The sequence below is a fragment of the Phacochoerus africanus genome, chromosome 15 (assembly GCF_016906955.1).
Source record: "Phacochoerus africanus isolate WHEZ1 chromosome 15, ROS_Pafr_v1, whole genome shotgun sequence".
In the NCBI taxonomy this organism is placed as follows: domain Eukaryota; kingdom Metazoa; phylum Chordata; class Mammalia; order Artiodactyla; family Suidae; genus Phacochoerus; species Phacochoerus africanus.
Genome location: NC_062558.1, coordinates 18,514,725 through 18,534,138, shown reverse-complemented (window position 1 = coordinate 18,534,138; position 19,414 = coordinate 18,514,725).

The window sequence follows — 19,414 nt, the reverse complement described above, 5'->3', positions numbered from 1 at the left end:
TTACAGATTATGTTAAGCGAGTATAAGCAATCCATATTATAAAGTATTGCTAACATTTGGGTTTGAAAATAATAAATATTTTCCTTTAAATTATAAAATATTTCTAGAAAGAGGATTTAAAAGCATCCAGTAGGAATATTTACTTCCAAAGAAGGGAGTTGGATGACTGTTAGAGACAAAGGAAAGATTTATGTTTGACAGAGTACTTTTTGTATCATTTTAATGTTTTATCATATAAGTAATTTCATTTCATTTATTATTGTTATTAAAGTTGATTTACAATATTGCATCAAATTCTGTTGTAAAACAGTGATGTATTTATTGATATATTTACAGTAAAAAGAATTTTAAATGCTAAGTAAATACAAAAATGCTTCCCCTTCTAAATGAGTTATTTTCTTCTCTTTGGTTTTCTTCCTACAGCAGTTATCTTGTTTCCCATTCCAAACTTTATTGTCTAGGATGCCTCAGAGAATTTAAAACTTTTGACAGGAAAGGATAACTCACATTAATTCTGATACGCACCGAATGAGTATAAACTCATGTGTTTCATTACCTTAAGCAATTTAGATGGACTTTATTAACCTTACAGTTATTTTTGACTAGAATTGTTTTTATGAGGTCATTCAGTATCTCTTTCAAATAAAATGAACATCAGCTCAGTGAATTATTGTTGAAAATGATTCTGTTTATTTAGAAACAAGGCTATAAGTAGAAAATGCATCAAGAATCTTTAATAGGTGATACATTTTTACAGAGACAGATGAGAATGTATTGCCTAATTTTTAGTTATATTACTAAACTACAAATCATATAAAATCACTACACTTAGATGGATGGATGTGATTGTTATTCAGGGAGTTGGATAAGTCAATGATAGTAATTAAGTAATATGGGAGAACAAATGCATCTTATTTGCTCCTCCTTCCTTCTCTTATTAGAAAGCCTTTCTCACAATACTTCCAAGGCACTCCATCAAATTAATATTTCAAAATATGACTTTCTACTGCAAGGTTCCCATGCCTTCTTAGGTAATACACTTAAGTGTGTGTTCCAAGATATTAAATCCCGTGTAACCTCTACTCAAATGCTTCAGAGCTCAAAATTGATGTCAAATGTTAATCAAAATCTTTTGGCAAGTATAGAATTTTAATGGAATTGCTTGGTTCTTAAATTAAAGCAGAAATTTAGTATCTGAAGTATAGGGCAAAACCTTGGCATATTAGAGACACGTTCTCTAGTATTCATTTAAAAAGGGTGATCAGGAAGAGAAAATGAATGCTGCTTTCACAAGCTGGTGGCGTTAGGTGTATGGTTTTGAACATTAACCTTATCATTTCATGGATCTGATTGATTTGTCTCTCTTGGCCTTTGATAATAAAATCAAAAAGAGGAATCTGTATCATTTTCACTCGTCTACTTTTCTTTCAAAACACATCTTGACCCATCTTAGTAATTTTCTCTGAGAGTCTTTCAGGAATCTAGAGAAGGATCTTGCTTCATTTTAATCCTATGCTTCTCATTTTCAAATTTAAGTAGTACTAAAAGTACTTTTTTATCTTATAAGAAAGGCAAAATAATTTAATCTCTGGAAAATCTTTTCTGAGATTTGACCTCAAGAAAAAAATAGCTGTTCAGGTTCTCAGAGGGTGTCTAAATATGTATATCCTCAAACACTAAGATGACATTATTTTTTTTTCATGGGAGAAAAACATTTTCGGTAAATTGGAGAATGGAAAAAAGTAAATATAATTTTCTTTTTAAAAGATGGACATTTTTGGAAGGTCACAAAATGTGCAATTTGTCTTTTGTAATTTATTTTTGAGGGAAAAATTTTACTCCTATTTTAAAACAGCCATTTATTATTTTTATTAATTTTGATCCTGCAAATAAGGGATCATGAATTTCTACATAGGAGTCATTGAGAACTTGGGAGGTAAAGTTGATGGCAAGGTATGAGGCAAATTAAGCATTAGCAGTCATAATATTTTCTCAAATTATTTGTATGCTAAGTATAAATGTTCATTTGCATTTCTCAGCCTGCTTTGATTTTATTTGCTTCAGGTACAGTTAATTATTTACAAATAACACACAAAGTGTAAAAGTATGAAAAAGCATATGTTTACTGCATTGTTTTTAACCAAAATATAATCTAATAAATACTGCTGCATCATGTTTTCTAACAGGCAAATTTGGAAATGCAAGGTGTAGGACATACCTGGTCTCCTGCCATTTACAAATCATTTTGCACATTTATGTTTATATTTAGATTCATTTATGTTTATCTCGATTCTAAATTTTATTGATCATACTTTCACAAAAATACTATTGAAATGTTCACTGGATGCAAAAAAAGAATGGGCCAAAAAATAAGACTTTATTCAACTCCAATATTTACTATAGGTTTCTTTTGGGTTTTGAGTCAGATATGATATTGAAATTAATTTTACAAACTATAATCAGGAAGTTCAAAAGACAGTTTTCCTTGAGGTCCTGTGTTTTGTTAAATGCTGTTATCAAGGTTATGCTACTTTCCAAAAATGACTTGGGAGTGTAACTTAAGTAATTTATTAGGCCTCATCTGTAAACAGCATTGTTCATGAAATGTAAAGAATCTGGTCTTTTAAAGGAAAAGATAGTTTCAAAGCCTCAGTTTGCTCCTTAGTAATGACAATGGGTATTTACTGAAGCTTTGATTCTAAGTTCTCTCACCTACATTAGGTGGCTTATAGTATACCTCTCGTCCTAACGTTTTTGGCTATTGTGATGAATATATATTTTGTGAGCTCTCCTATGTTAACTGCTTGGATTGGGCTTTTAGTAATTCTTAAAAGAATCTTTGGCCACTCGGTTTGGTGTTTAAGTTTATGCATTTAACCTCCGTAATAATTTTTGACATAAACTTCCATAACATAATTCTTTATCTAATTAATTATGAGTAATTTAATTCTAAATAAAATTGAATGTTATACCTTCTGAATATAGGGTTATGATAATTAAAATGCCTTTACCAGTAGTTGTAAATATATATTTTGATTTTCACTAAAGATCTATCAAATATATATATATATTTCTTTAATTGTTATTTGCCCAAAACAACTTTTTCTACTGAACAGCATGGTGACCCAGTTACAAATACATGTATACATTTTCTTTTCTCACATTATCATGATCCATCATAAGTGACTAGACATAGTTCCCAGTGCTATACAGCAAGATCTTATTGTTAATCCATTGCAAACGCAATAGTCTGCAACTATTAACCCCAAGGTCCCAATCCATCCCACTCCCTCCCCCTCCCCCTTGGCAACCACAAATCTATTCTCCAAGTCCATGATTTTCTTTTCTGTGGAAAGATTCATTTGTGCCTTATATTAGATTCCAGATATAAGTGATATCATATGGTATTTGTCTTTCTCTTTCTGACTTCATTCAGTATGAGAGTCTCTATTTCCATCCATGTTGCTGCAGATGGCATTATTTTGTTCTTTTTTATGGCTGAGTAGTAGTCCATTGTATATTTATATATACACCACATCTTCCTAATCCAATCATCTGTTGATGGACATTTGACTTGTTTCCATGTCTTGGCTACTGTGAATAGTGCTGCAATGAACATGTGGGTGCATGTGTCTTTTTTAAGGAAAGTTTTGTCTGGATAGATGCCCAAGAGTGGGATTGCTAGGTCATATGGTAGTTCTATGTAGTTAATGTAGACCCAATGAAGATTGCATTAAACACAAAAGTACAGCATAGTAAATAATTATAAAGTCTGTGTAACCATAACCCAGACCTAGTGAGTCTCTTCTTACTAAGAAACCCATAACTTCCTTCACAGATATAATCACTTTCAGACTTTTATGATTATCACTTACTTATAATTTTCCTACTTATATTTTTCATGTCTGTCTAAATTTTATTAATTTTTATAATTCTCTCTTTTGATATTTTCTATTCCTTTCAGTCTTTCATTAATAATTTCACTTATTTTTATTTTTTTAACTACTCTATAAATTTTATTACATTTATAGTTCTACAAAGATCATTACCATGCTGTACACTAGAACAAAAATTGTATTGGGGAAGTTAAAAAAAAAAAGATCATTACAACCAAATTTTATAGCATTTCCATCCCAAAACCCCAGTGCATCCTCCCACCCCCAAACATGTCTCATTTAGAAACCATAAATTTTTCAAAGTCTGTGAGTCAGCATCTGTTCTGCAAAGAAGTTCACTGTGTCATTCTTTTATATTCTATATATTAAATGATAGCATTTGATGTTGGTGTCTCATTGTCTGACTGACTTCACTTAGCTTAATAATTTCTAGGTCCATCTATGTTGCTGCAAATGCTGTTACTTCTTTCCTTTTTTAATGACTGAGTGATATTCAATTGTGTATATGTACCACTTCTTCGTGAGCCACTCCTCCGTTGATAGACATTTAGGTTGTTTCCATGTCTTGGCTATTGTATAGAGTGCTGCAATGAACATTGGAGTACATATATCCTTTTGAGTCATGGTTTTCTCTGGACAGATGCACAGGAGTGGGATTGCTGCATCAAATGGTACTTCTATTTTTAGATTTGTGAAGAATCAACATAAAGTTTTCCACAGTGGTTGCACCAATATACATTCCCACCAATAGTGTAATAGGGTTCCTTTTTCTCCACACTCTCTCCAGCATTTATTGCTTGTAGACTTTTTGATGATGGCCATTCTGGCTGGTGTAAGGTGGTACCTCATCGTGATTTTGATTGGCATTTCTCTAATAATGAGTGATGTTGAACATCTTTTCAGGTGTTTTTTAGCCATCTGTATGTCTTCTATGCAGAATTGTCTGTTTATATCTTCTGCTCCTTTTTTTGATGGGGTTGTTGGATTTTTTGATATTGAGCTGCAGGAGGTGTTTATAAACTTTGGAGATTAAGCCCTTGTCAGTCCATTCAGTTGCAGAGAGTTTCTCGCATTCTGTGGGTTGTCTTTTCATTTTGTTTAGGGTTTCCTTTGCTGTGAAGCAACTTTTCAGGTTAATTAAGTCCCATTTGCTTATTTTTGTTTCTACCGTCATTACTCAAGGAGGTGGATCTGGAATCAGAGAGTGTTTGGCCTGTGTTTTCCTCTAAGAGTTCTATAGTATCTGGTCTTATATGTAGATCTTTATTCCATTTTGAGTTTACTTCTGTGTATGGTGTTAGGAAGTGTTCTAGTTTCATTCTTTTCCATGTGGCTGTCCATTTTTCCCAGCACCATTTATTGAAGGGGCTGTCTTTTCTCCATTGTATATTCTTGCCTCCTTTGTCATAGATTAGTTGACTGTAGGTGCATGGGTTTAATTCTGGGCTTTCTGTCCAGTTCCACTGATCTACATGTCTGTCTTTGTGCCAGTACCACATGGTTTTGATGACTGTTGCTTTGCAGTAGAGTCTGAAGGCCGGGAGCCTGATTCCCCCAGCTCCATTTTTCTTTTTCAGGATGTCTTTGGCTCTTCTGGGTCTTTTGTGCTTCCAAACAAACTTTAAACTACTTTGTCTGAGGTCTGTGAAGAATGTCCTTAGTAATTGGATAGGGATTGTGTTGAATCTGTAGATTGCCTTGGGTAGTGTAGTCATTTAGATAATATTGACTCTTGCAATCAATATTGAAGACATGGTATGCCTTTCCATCTGTTTGTGTCAGCTTTGATTTCTTTTGTTTTATTTTCCTCTTATTTACATTATTTTCTATTATTTGAGAGTTTACTTTGATGTTACTTTTCATATGAATCACTTCATATGAATTATTTTACTGTTATTTTTCATATGAATGTTCAGAACATTAGATTTTACCTTTTCTCAGGCAATGTAAGCATTTAATCATATAAATTTCCTAGTAAATAGTACTATTTTAGGATGCCAGAAATTTTTCTATGTAGTATTTTATTAATATTTAATTCAATATACTTTCTAATTTCTTCTTTGTATGAGTTTTTTTTAATATAATGATTTTTATTTTTTCCATTTTATCCATAACTTATATTACAAGTACACTTGAAATTTTGAAATATAATTTAGGGTTTTTTTTTATCGATTTCTAATAAATATACACTTGGCCAGAGAATATACTTCTGTGATTTAAATAATATTAAATATGTTTAGATTTTCTTTAAAAAACTTAGTCATATGTTGAGTTCTATAATTATTCTGTTTAGACTTAAAAGACAGAATATGTGCTCCACACTTTTTGAGTAGAATATTCTGTATGTCACATTTGGTTATGTGTAGGCCATGTTTGTTAAGCATGTGGCTCAAATCTGTATATCTCCACAATATTTATCTTTGTGCATTTGTTCAAAGTAGGAGAATCTAGTCTGTGTATTTTGGTTTTTGAAACAGTCTATCTTTTCCTTGTAGTTTTCTAATTATTTGCTGTGTGTCTATATATGTATGTAGAGAGAGAGGCTATTTTATTAACTGACTAAAAAATTTAAAACGAAAAATTTTAACTGAATATATCTGTCCTAATGGGTGAGTTTATATATTTTTGTGTATATATATATATATATATATGTGTGTGTGTGTGTGTGTGTGTGTGTGTGTGTACACATCCCTACTATTACATATACATGTATATTTTATGTATATATGTAATTAAGATAGATAAATTGATGATAAATGGATAGAAGATAGAAGTACCCTGGTGTCGCAGTGGGATAAGATCTGACACTGTCACTGCAGTAGCTTGGATCACTGTTGTGGTTGAGATTTGATCCCTTGTCCAGGAACTTCTAAATGCTCTGGGCATGGCTGAAAAAAAAAAAAGAAATAGAGGATGATAGATAACATGCTGGCTTTAGTACTATTTGGTGACATATTTTGTCTGATATTAATATAAGTAAGCCAAATCATTTTAATTAATTTTATTGACAGTATTTTGATCCTTTTTATATTGTCATGTTTTTACCTATGTCTGTCTTATACACATTATATATCTATAATATGTTATAAATATATAAGTATATATATTAGACTTTGTATATATTTATTATATATAATAATTATACTTTTTTAAATCCTGGCTTGTAATTTTATTTAACATGAGCGTTTAAAAACTAATGTAATACTAATATTGTAGGGATTAAATTGGCTGTCTGTGTGTATGTATGAAAATACAAGAAATTTAGAGCCGTTTCAATCTCATTTTTCTCCACCTGAGTTTTACTGTTAAATGTTAATTATATTTGGTTATAAGAAGATGGTGTATATATATATATATATATATATATATATATATATATATATATATAGTTGTATATAACCATGTTTATTTCACTCTACCAATTTTATAAGTCAGGGTAAGCAGTGGTTCTCGGTGGGGTTTTATTTGCTCCCACAGGAGACATGTAGAAACATGTAGAAAGCTCCCATTGTGGCACAGCAGAAACGAATCCAAGAACCATGAGGTTGCAGGTTTGATCCCTGGCCTCGCTCAGTGGGCTAAAGATCTCGCGTTGCCATGAACTGTGGTGTAGGTCACAGACATGGCTTGGATCTAGCATTGCTGTGGCTATGGTGCAGGCCAGCAGCTGTAGCTCCAATTGGACCCCTAGCCTGGGAACCTCCATATGCCATGGGTGCATCCCTAAGAAGCCAAAAATAAAAACATCTGGAGACATTTATAGTCTTAACAACTGGGTGGGGGTACTGCTGATATCCAGTGTGTAGAGTCTGGGAGACTACCAAACAAAGCCTGTCTGGGGACAGCACCCCCGGACAAAGAGCTTTCTAACCCAAGTACAGAGTTCTGAAGTTGAGATAACATGAGTTAGGTTATGCTGAGGTCAAATAGAGCCACACTCTCAGATGTCAACTTAGCACCCATATCAGGTGTCCCTAGAATAGAGTCAATCTGTTGTCAGGCTCTCTCTCACATGGAAGATGCTATTATCTGTACTGCCTTTAATCATAGTGTCTCAAAAGACAGATCTGCAGAATCTCGAAATAAACATTAAGTATTTTGCCTGAGAATAGCATGCTTATTGTCCAGAACTGATCAGGGGGCTCCACCTCATCATCAAAACACAAATAAATATGTTCCTACCATATCTGAGAAGATGGAGAGGCAGAGGTATTCAGTATGTCACACTAGTGAACTACCACTCTCAGTCCTTGTGGTCCCCAATTATTTGGTCCTCTGTCCCCCTGGAGGTGAGATATAATCACTTAACCTTCAGAGAGAGAAAACTCAAAAGTCCAAGTCAGTCTCAATATGATCACAAACTCTAGGATTTCTGCATGACTCATATAAATCTCTAAATGAGGGATAACTTATGGCAGTCTTTTCATCATATCTGGTTGTTACTCCTCTGAATCTGAAAACAAGGGCATTAAAATATGGTTGTTCCTCAAAAAGTATATGAAAAATATTGTGAGGCAGGGAAGTTAAAAACAAAATAAACACTCCTATGCCAAGGTAAGAAGAGAGACCCACAGAAATGATTGACCTTCAGCTGTTCTGAAATATGAAAGTACAGAATTTTCAAGACTCTGCTCTGGTAAAGGATAATGTGTTTTAATTAGGCTTAAGTTTTACCAGTTCACATGGGACCTCAATTCACTGTTCTTTGTGGACATGGCCTCTGGGAATTTCTCCAGTCCCAGTGTTCTCCTTGGCCCCCCAAAAAGAGTTGCTTGAAAATATGATTTACCTGGTTACTCAAAGGATTTCTCAGTCTGATTCTTGACTTTTGACCCAAGGAACTTTCATTTGTTAGTACAATTCTCTAAAGAAAACTGAACTTTTTTATCCCTTGATTTCAAAGAGTCATGTGTTATTAGATTCTTAAAACAAAGCTACATTTTAATTTATCAAAATTTTATCTTATGCTAGCTGGGATTGTAATCTTCAATAAATATGTAGAATGAATGGCTGGTCAAATAGTACATGTATAAATAACTTTATAAGAAAAATGTCACACTGTACTTTACCAAGTCATCAGCAGTGGGTCTCTCCATTTTATTGTGACTTGCATAGTTCCTTATAAGAAGGCTGCTGTAATTCTTTTCTTAATGGTTTTAGTATCCTGATCATTAAGTGCTTTGGGTGTATTTTCTTTAAAATGTTCTGATACACATTCTGTGCTTTTTGATCTATGTGTTTATAGTTTTCATTGTATATGGAAAGTTTTCTACTATTATTCTTTGCCCTCTCACCACTACTTTTTATTCTGGGGCCTCAGTTACACATATGTTTACACAGCGATACTCATGGGCTATATTTTTGGATGGCTTCTATGGCTAAGTTTTCAGTTCGCTAAACTTTGGCTTATCTGATATTCAGTTTAGACAGTATAGTGTGTTTTTTTTATTTTAGATAATATTTTTCAGCACTAGATTTACCATTTTTCTTTTTTATAATTTTAATTTTCCTTTAATTCTGTTCATGTTTTCTGCTAGTGTCTCAAACATGTGGTGCAAACTCATTTTAGATTTAAAATTGTTATCTGCTGATTACATAATTTTTGTTTTCTTGGGTGTCTATTATTGATTTTTCTCTTAATTATGGATGATATCAGTCTATTTCTTTCCATATCTCATAATTTTTGATGGACTACTGGACATTGTAAATAATGTTAACTTAACTTTTGGGTCATAGATTTTATTTTTTGCTGGCTTTTACCTGCTGTTAAACCCATTCATTCATTTGCAATAATGATTATTGAATTTTTATTTGTGAAATTCCAATCATTATATTTCTAGTTAGCTCTGTGATTTTTATAATTCCTTCTTTAAAAATTTTAAATATATTCATTTTGGGGAGTTCCCATTGTGGCTCAATGGAAACAAATATGACTGGTATCCATGAGGATGCAGGATCGATCCCTGGCCTTGCTCAGTGGGTTAAGGATCTGGAGTTGCCATGAGCTGTGGTGTGTAGGTTGCAGATGGAGAGGGGCCAGGGGACACAGCTCTAGTTCAGCCCTAGCCTGGGAATCTCCATATGCTGCAGGTACAGCCCTAAAAAAGGGACAAGTTTTAAATATTTTCATTTTGTAGATTGTGTTTGATAATCAACAATTGAAGAACCATGTGAGTTTTCTGTTGCCCGTTATTTGAGATAGTCTTATTTGAGGAGAAAAGATACTTTGTTTGCTGTTTGTCTTTTTCTATCTACTGATTTCCTGAAATATGATTTTTAATAAAAATTAAGTATATTATGAAATTAAGAAATTAATTATGGTATTAAAGATTCTAATTCTAGTGTTTCATAGTGGTTCAGAGTCTCTGCCAGTATAGTCTCCTAAGTATAATCTGGTTCTGGAACCATGACAAAACTATTTTTAGGTTTAAGAATCTCTGAATGACAAAGGTGATAAGAAGGTTGTTAGTTCTTTCCACTCCAGGTTTGAAACATTTCCAGTTCTTTGATTCTCACCTTAGGATGCAGCACTTCTTATTCGTGTCTGTTGTAGACCAACATCTCCTTTTAAATTTCTACCTTCATCCTCAGTCATGAAATCAGTAAACATGGAATTCAAAATTCTTTATAATTACAAACAGACTCATGGAAAAATCATCCTTGAGGCTTTTAACTTCTCAGAGTTATGTTTTTGTATTTAGTTTTAGCCAGAAGATACCTCTAATTAGACTCATGGATGGTTTTTAGAACACTATTCCTAACATATATAACACCTCTGGTTTTTACGGTATTTTTTTTGAGGAGGAGATATAGTCTAAAATAATTAGCCTTCTATTTTGATAAACAGAAAGTCTAAAACTTATTTTTCTCTATTTATAATTTTTTACATCTCTATATTTGGAAATATTTCAGGACTTAATGACTTTCTAAAATTTTAATATAAATAAAGTTAAACTGATTATAATTTGACATAAAAGAGGGTCATAAAAAAGAATTAAAGCATGTATGTTTCATAAAGAAGACGAAGGAATTAACAGTTCTTTGGTTTCAAGTATTTGACAAACACCAAAAGAGGCTCTACTTCTCTTGAAAATGATATAATCGCTTTAAAAAGCTTTGTGATTTGAAATATACGGTTTTGGGCTGTGTTAGAGGCTGTTCCTATGGATAAGTACTCTGAACCCTACAGACAATTCCTAGAATTTTCAAGGGATAGAACACTCAAGAGCTCTGGAAAGAATTGCACCAAAAATTGGTTAATTAACACAAGATACATTAACATTATTTTTTGTTGAAATACTGGGGACAAGCATTTGACCATCCCAGGGCACAGTGCTGTCAGAAACACACCAGAGCCATCATGTGGACAGTGGACTCAAGATCTACAAATGGAAAAACAAAAACAAAAGACAAAAACCAGACTCAAGCTGAGTTTGGGAGAGAATATGGACAAAAAGGAGAGCATGATCCTGTATTGATCATCTCCAAAGCCAGTTCTGCTTTCGAATTACTGTGAGATATAGTAGAAAAGAAAAGATTTACATAACTTTGCCAGGAAAAAGTCCTTCATAAAGAGTAGAAGAGAATGTCCTGTTGACAGCAAACAGTGATTTGACAAAGGTTAGTAAGAACACAAACACAAATCAGTTAGTCACAGTGAGAGAGAAGTATAGTGACTGATTTTAATGAAGCAAGAAGATGTAAGCAGTCAATGCCAAAGGAAATGGTGTTAAAACATGTCAGCCTCTGCTGATGGAGAACTCCATATATCCTTTCTTAAAACCCTAGAGGGAATAATCACTGTTAGAGGACTAGGATCAACTGACTGGATATCTTGATAAGAGACCAGATATACAGTCATAATCTTGGCCTTTGGAGTATTGCTACAGATAGGATTTATCTGCATTTACGATTTGATGAGTCTATTTATGATGGGAAGCAAAATATGTTAATTGAAGTTATGTCATTCAACAAAGACTTTCAGAAAGGCCTTGATCAAAATAACATACATACATGTTAAAAGAGAGTTCCATACTAAAAGGTAAGCTGGTGCCACTGAACTGAATCTAGCCAATTTTAAAGAGTGAAAAAGAATGAATTGTCGAATAAAAAGAGGGGAAACATAAATGTGAAGTTTCTGTTTTAGTAGAAGATCCAATGTGTTGCTTAATGATCCCAGTGTCAAAAAAAATTATTCCCAGATCATAAGAGGGATTTTAGAGGCACATTATCTCCTTTCAAACCACTAACCACCTAATTTGCAATTAGGGAATATTTCGCAAAAGATATAACAGAAGCTGTTAAATATTTTTAGATATATTTTTGAAATTTGCACTAAAAAATTTTATGGAAGAGTGAAAGTGTTGTTTATAGATAATGATTGTATCAATGCAAATGAATGTAACATTGAAAGTCTTTTGATTGTAGTATGTAAATAGAGTATGTTTTCTTCATAACACATGGGGGAATTTTTGGCTTTATGATACTTCACATTAGCAAACATTTTACTTTATGATCAATTTAAGTCTAAAATTTCTTGTTGGTTTTTCTTTCTTTACCTCAAATTCATTTCAAAGCATCATTTGTATTTGATGGAGATAAGCATTAAGTACAGAGTTGAATAGTGAATTCTCAAGGAGAATATTAAGTATACAACTAAGATATATTTAGGCATCAATGAGGATCCATGAAATACTAATATTTTTGGAGTTCCATTCATGGCTCAGTGGTTAATGAACCTGACTAGGATCCATGAGGATGTGGGTTCAATCCCTGGCCTCGCTTGTTGGGTTGGGGATTTGGTGTTGCCTTGAGCTGTTTTGTAGTTTGGCAGATGCAGCTCAGATCCCAAGCGGCTATGGCATAGGCCACCAGCTGTAGTTCTGATTTGACCCCTAGCCTGGGAACTTCCATATGCTATGGATGCAGACCTAAAAAGAAAAAACAAACAAACAAACAAAAGCAAACAAAACAATAACAACAACAACAAAAAACAAACCAATATTTTTGCAAGGACTAACGAATATTCAAAATTTTGTCTGAGGATTCTGTATGTTCAGCAGTGTTCCACCATCACACTTTTCAGAGATGAATAATACAAAAAACAAAAATGTACGGAGTTTCCCTCATGGCTCAGCAGTTAACAAACCCAACTAGTATCCATGAGGACACAGGTTCAATACCTGGCCTTGCTCAGTAGGTTAAGGATCCGGCATTGCCATGAGTGTGGTATAGAATGCAGATGCAGCTCAGATCCCAAGTTGCTGTGGCTGTGGCATAGGCCAGCAGCTGTAGCTCCGATTTGACCCCTTGCCTGGGAATTTCCATATGCCATGGGTGTGGCCCTAAAAAGCAAAAAAAAAAAAAAAAATTTAGTTACTCCTACTGTTCTGATAAATTTTGACCTTTTCTTATTATTCTAGTGGTTGTAATTATTTTAAAACTATATTTAAGCTATAAACACAAGATTGCTTTTTTTGGCTTGAGTATGAAGCAATGACTATTAAAACATGAACTTGTTTTCAACAACAACAAAAAAATTGTAATCATCTGCAGTTCTTCTCAGGTTTGAACTACATAAGCAATTTAAAAATGCTGCTTTTTAAAATAATATTCTGTCAGCAGAGCAGATTCACATATGTTTATCAATTTTTTACAATATGTATTTTGAAAATTTAAGAAAGCCTTGGAATTTAAGCAGACTCTTACAACTTCATATTTACTAAGCCTCTGAAACATAATTTTATTTTATAATGATTTTTATTTTTTCCATTATAGCTGGTTTACAGTGTTCTTTCAATTTTCTACTGTACAGCAAGGTGACCCAGTTACACATACATATATATGTTCTTTTTTCTCACATTATCATGCTCCATCATTAAGTGACTAGATAGAGTTCCCAGTGCTATACAGCAGGATCTCATTGCTTATCCATTCCAAAGGCAATAGTTTGTATCTATTAACCCCAAATTCCCAATCCATCCCACTCCCCCCTCCCCCGGCAACCACAAGTCTGTTCTCCATATCCATGATTTTCTTTTCTGTGGAACAGTCATTTGTGCCATGTATTAGATTCCAGATATAAGTGATATCACGTGGTATTTATCTTTCTCTTTCTAGCTTACTTCACTTAGTATGAGAGTCTCTAGTTCCATCCATGTGGCTGCAAATGGTGTTATTTCAGCCTTTTTATGGCTGAGTAGTAGTCCATTGTGTCTATGTACCACATCTTCTTAATTCAATCATCTGTTGATGGGCAGTTGTATTGTATACATGTCTTGGCTATAGTGAATAGTGCTGCAGTGAACATGGGGGTGCGTGTGTCTTTTTCAAGGAAAGTCATGACTGGATATATGCCCAAGATGACCCATCTTCTCCATCTTAAAGAAAAATACTTTTAGATGCTCAAATATTTTTGAATAAATTAGGCACAGCACTGTCTGCTATCCAAGGAAACTAATATATTGAATAATTTCTAGTGCCTAGGACCATGCTATGGTTATCAAGGAACTCTTACCATCACTTGATCAGGAAGATAAGTATTTGTGATTATAAGATGTATGTTACCGAATCTAAGTCTGTGTGCCTGATGCCCTGTGTGCCTGAAGCAATATAGAAACTTTGGAATATGGAGCAGAGGAAAGTTTATTGCATGGCCATGCCAGACTTACCTAAAAAGTCCAGAACTCCCTGAAGGTTTTAAGCAAAGCCCTGGTAAAGTCAGGGTAAGAGAGGGGCATGGTTAGTTGTTGCAAATTTCTTGATGTCAGATCCTTCCTTCTTGTCCTGTCCACCTGGGTCAGGTCAGAATATTCTTGTAAACCTACAACAAAACAAATTTTATTCTCTGTTCTGCAACTTTGTATCTGAAAATGTAATACTCTCAAAGGTTATGGCCTTAAGAATAGGCTATCCTGTGTATTTCAGGTGATAGGCCGCATCCTTTTGAGAATGGTGCAGAGCCAGAGGGACTAAACGCAAGTGACAGAGGGCAGAGTTTAAAGTTAAGGGAAAAGGAGCAGATGTAATATGGAGACAGATTTGTTCCTTCCTATTGGTTGTATAATGTAGCCCTTAATGTTACTGCAAGTCCGTGTGCTTGATGCATGAGGCCAAACAAACCAAAATGTCAGAGTTTGGAGCAGAGAAAGGTTTATTGCAGGGCCAGGCAAGGGGACAGGTGACTTGTGCTCCCCAAATATCCCAAATTTCCTGAATCAAAATTGCAAAGAATTTTAAAAGGCAAAGTGAGGGAGGGGTGTGGTTGGTTACAAACTTCTTGGTGCATAAATCCTTTGGTCTTGTAGACGTCCGCAGAGGTCAGGTCTCGATATTCCTGAAAACCTCCAACAACGTACATGTTGTATTTCAGAGAGAAGCTACATCAGAGGATATGAGGGAAGGGCCTGCCCATAGGGTCCTGCTCCATTACATTAAGAGTAGAAGCTCAGTTGAGCCCTACTGTACAGCACAGGGAATTGTGTGTGTGACTGGATCACTGTGCTGTACAGTAGGAATTGAAGAACATTGTAAGTCAACTATGCTTTAGTAAATATATATATAATAGAAGCTCTGAACAACAAAGTTCAGAATTTGAGCCTCTTTCTACCCTTCCCATTAATTATCTTTAAAACATTCCATCTCTATGTCTCAGTTCCCACTCAGAATTGAGAACAGTATCTTTCACTTAGGGTTACTCTCAAGATTAAAATAGAGTCTCTGCTAATGAAGCCTAACCTGTACAGACTGGTTGACAAATAGTCATGACTTTTATTATGCAACCATTTAACTAAATTTTGTTCATTGGAAATATAGTGTTGATTACTGTATCACAGAATTACATAACTTAGAAATTAAGATAAATATTCTCTTTTAATATAAACATATCATTGAACAATAAATAAAAATTTAAAGTCCAATCCAAATATAATCTAAGTCATCCTCAGATTATGTTTGCTCACTTTAAGGCTCAATTCTTAAATAAGAAACACCCTGCAAATTTTTGGTATAACTCTCAGCTGTCAATTAAATTGACACTGATTATTTTCTGATGTGAAGAGCATTAGTCTAAAAACCTATTCAATTATCTTGAGACAAAAAATTCTTACAATAATTCAAATGTGCCCATTACTATTTTCAAGCGTATGTCTCCAGTTATTTATTTGTTGTGTGTGGCATAGATATGTATGTATTGCACATCAACTTTTTTCCAACAGTTAAAGGTTGCTTTTTTTTTTTTTTTGAGTGTAGCACTCCTGCTAAAATGAAATATAGTTTAAAGGATAAAATTCTAGACGTTGAGTTATTTTATTTCTTTAGATTTATATTTGAGTCATTTAGCTATTTGTACCCTTATTATAAAGTTATAGCCCTTTTCAGCAGATGGCAAAGAGAATGGAACATAAATTGTTCTGTTTCTCATTACCTTTCTGTGCAATAACCTATTAATTCAAGCAACTGTCTGCCCTCACTATGCCATGTCCTTCTCTTCAAAACTAACCCAAGTTAATAAACTGGGTGTATTTCAAGTGATTCAACAAGAAGGTAGAAAGAGTTTGGAGATTGGATTAAAAAAAAGCTCAGCTGATTAAAGAAAGGAGAGAGAAATGAATGACAGTGGCATAAAGCCAAGGAGCAGCTGTTTTGTGACTTGAATTAATGAGTTTGAGATTATTCATTGGCTGAAATTTTTCATGTATTTAACCATTTAGGATAAACTCAATATTTTGATTGAAAATAACCAACTAAAGACTATTTTTTTTCATTTTAATGTTGTGTTTTCTATTTGACTAGCATGTTCAGTTTCTAAATATCCCCAAATATCTCATACAAAGGGGGGAAAAAAACCCACATTCATCCTAAGTAGCTCACATTTCTTCAGAGATGATTAGGTACTAAACACTGTGGGCATTACACGGATTATTTTATTTAATCATTAAAATAAATTAATTGAATAATTGTAGTATTCAACTGTTGTAATTATTTATTTTTAAATTAGTAAACTTTATAATTCAGTTCACAGCAAAATTAAGTGGACAGCACAGATGGGTTCCATATATACCTTGTTTACCCCTCCCCCAACCTCCCATAATATCAGTTTCCCACTTCAGAATTGTACCTATGTCACAGTTGTACGAAGTTCATAATTTGGGGTAGGGTTCACTCTTTTTGTTGTAATTTTTATGGGTTTGGACAAATTTATAATGACATGTAGCTATGACAATGTTATTATATGTAAGTTCCTTATATGATGAACTGGGGACCAGAAGCCCTCCTCTGTTTTTTCACATGAGAATTCAAGACTTTCGATGTGAACATATTTTCCAAAAAGTCACATAAATGTAAAGTAAGATACAGAACTCTGCCTGAATTTGACAGTCCAGTCCATGGCCCTATTTCAGGACTGCAATAAAATACCATGGCGCTATTCTGAGGGAAAGTTAAACAGACATTTCAGAGATGATAGCATGTTATCCACTGTGTCCAGTATTGGAGATCCTTGACAAATGTGAGGCAAAAGAAGTGTAAATAATAATTAAATTATATATATTAAAGCCCACTGTTTTGCAAGATAAATATTGTTAGTGCTGTAGATTTGGTAGCCTGGTGTTGATCAAAAATAAAAACTAACAAAAAAACAAGAACCCAGGAAAAGCCTTTTTGAAGGCAGCATCAGTGGTATGATCTATGTTGCTTATGTTTCATACAATTACAAACACAAAAAATAATTCATTTTCCCCCAAATTGATGCTTCTGGAACTATTTCTCAACAATTAATGACCCTATTTTTCTTCTAAGCATGTCCTCATAAATGCCTATATACATATCCCTAGAATCTTGAACTTCATGGTACATTTAAAAAACAGTTTAATTTTGAAGCAACAGATAGAACTTAAATGATAAACATCTCACTTTTTATTATTGTGTTTCTAATAAAATTGACTCCAATTTCTAGAATGAATTTGAGCCTATATAACTATCAGGCTAAAGTAAGAAGATATAGGAAGGTGTTAATAGATTTGAAAAATGTCTAACCAAATCCAAACCAAACAATAGATTCACAAAAACTAAAAAGAAGAGGACACAAGTGTAAAATAAAAAGAAATCATTCAACTAGAAAAGGAAAGGAACAAAAGAGAAACATAGAATCAACAGGAAAACAAGGTTTAAAATAGCAGTAAATACATATTTATCAGTAATTACATTAAATGTCAGTTGACTAAATGCTCCAATCAAAAGAAATACAGTGGAAGAGTGGGAAAAAAAGCCTACAATATGTTGACTCACCTTAGAGCAAAGGACACATTTAAATTGAAAGTGAGGTGATAAAAAAAAGATATTTCATGTGAATAGACAGGAAAGCAGGAGTTGCAATACTCATATGAGACAAAACAGACTTTAAAACAAAGGCCATAAAGAAAGACAAAGGATACTACTTAATGATAAAAGGATCAATTAAAGAAGATTTTATACTGATCAATATATATTCCTCTAATGTAGGAGCACCCAAATACATACAACAAATACTAACAGAAATAAAAGGAGAAATTCAAGGGTATACAATAATATTAGGAGATTTTTAACAACCCCTCACATCAATGGACAGATCCTCTAGATCAAAAAAATCAGTAAGCAACAGAGATTCTAAATGACACAATGGAAGAGTTAGACTTAACTGATAGTTTCAGGACATGACATTCCAAAAAATCAGAATATACATTCTTTTCAAGTGCACATGGACTGACCTCATACTGGGGCACAAAACTGACCTCAACAAATTTAAGAATATATAAGTTATTTCAAGTATTTTCTCTGACCACAATGGCATAAAATTAGAGATCAACCACAGGAAAAAAAAATGAGAAAAGACTGCATGGAGACTAAACAACATGTATACTAAAAACCCAATGTGTCAATGAGGAAATCAAAAGGGAAATTAAAAAATATCTAGAGACAAATGATAATTAAAACATAAGCATTCAAAATCTATGGGATCCTGCAAAGGCAGTGCTTAGAGGGAATTTCACAGCAATACAGGCCTTCCTCAAAAAGAAGAAAAAATCCCAAATTGACAACTGAACCCACCACCTAAAAGAATTAGAAACAAAAGAGCAAACAAAACCTAAAGTCAAAAGAAGGAAGGAAACCATAAAGATCAGAGAGGAAATTGATGAAATAGAGATTCAAAAAACAATAGAAAAAAGTCAATAAAACCAAGAGCTGGTTCTTTGAAAGGATAAACAAAATTGACAAATCTCTGGCCAGACTCACCAAGAAGAGGAGACAAGAACTCAAATAAGCAAAATAAGAAGTAAAAAAGGAGAAATCTCAATGGACACTGCAGAAATACCAAAAAAAGTAAGAGAATATATGAAAAGTTAAATGCCAACAAATTTGACAACTCAGAAGAAATGGACAGCTTTCTAGTGACATACCACCCACTAAAACTGAATCAAGAAAAAAAATAGATCTATTGAACAGGCTGATCACTAGAAATGAAATTGAATATGTAATAGAAA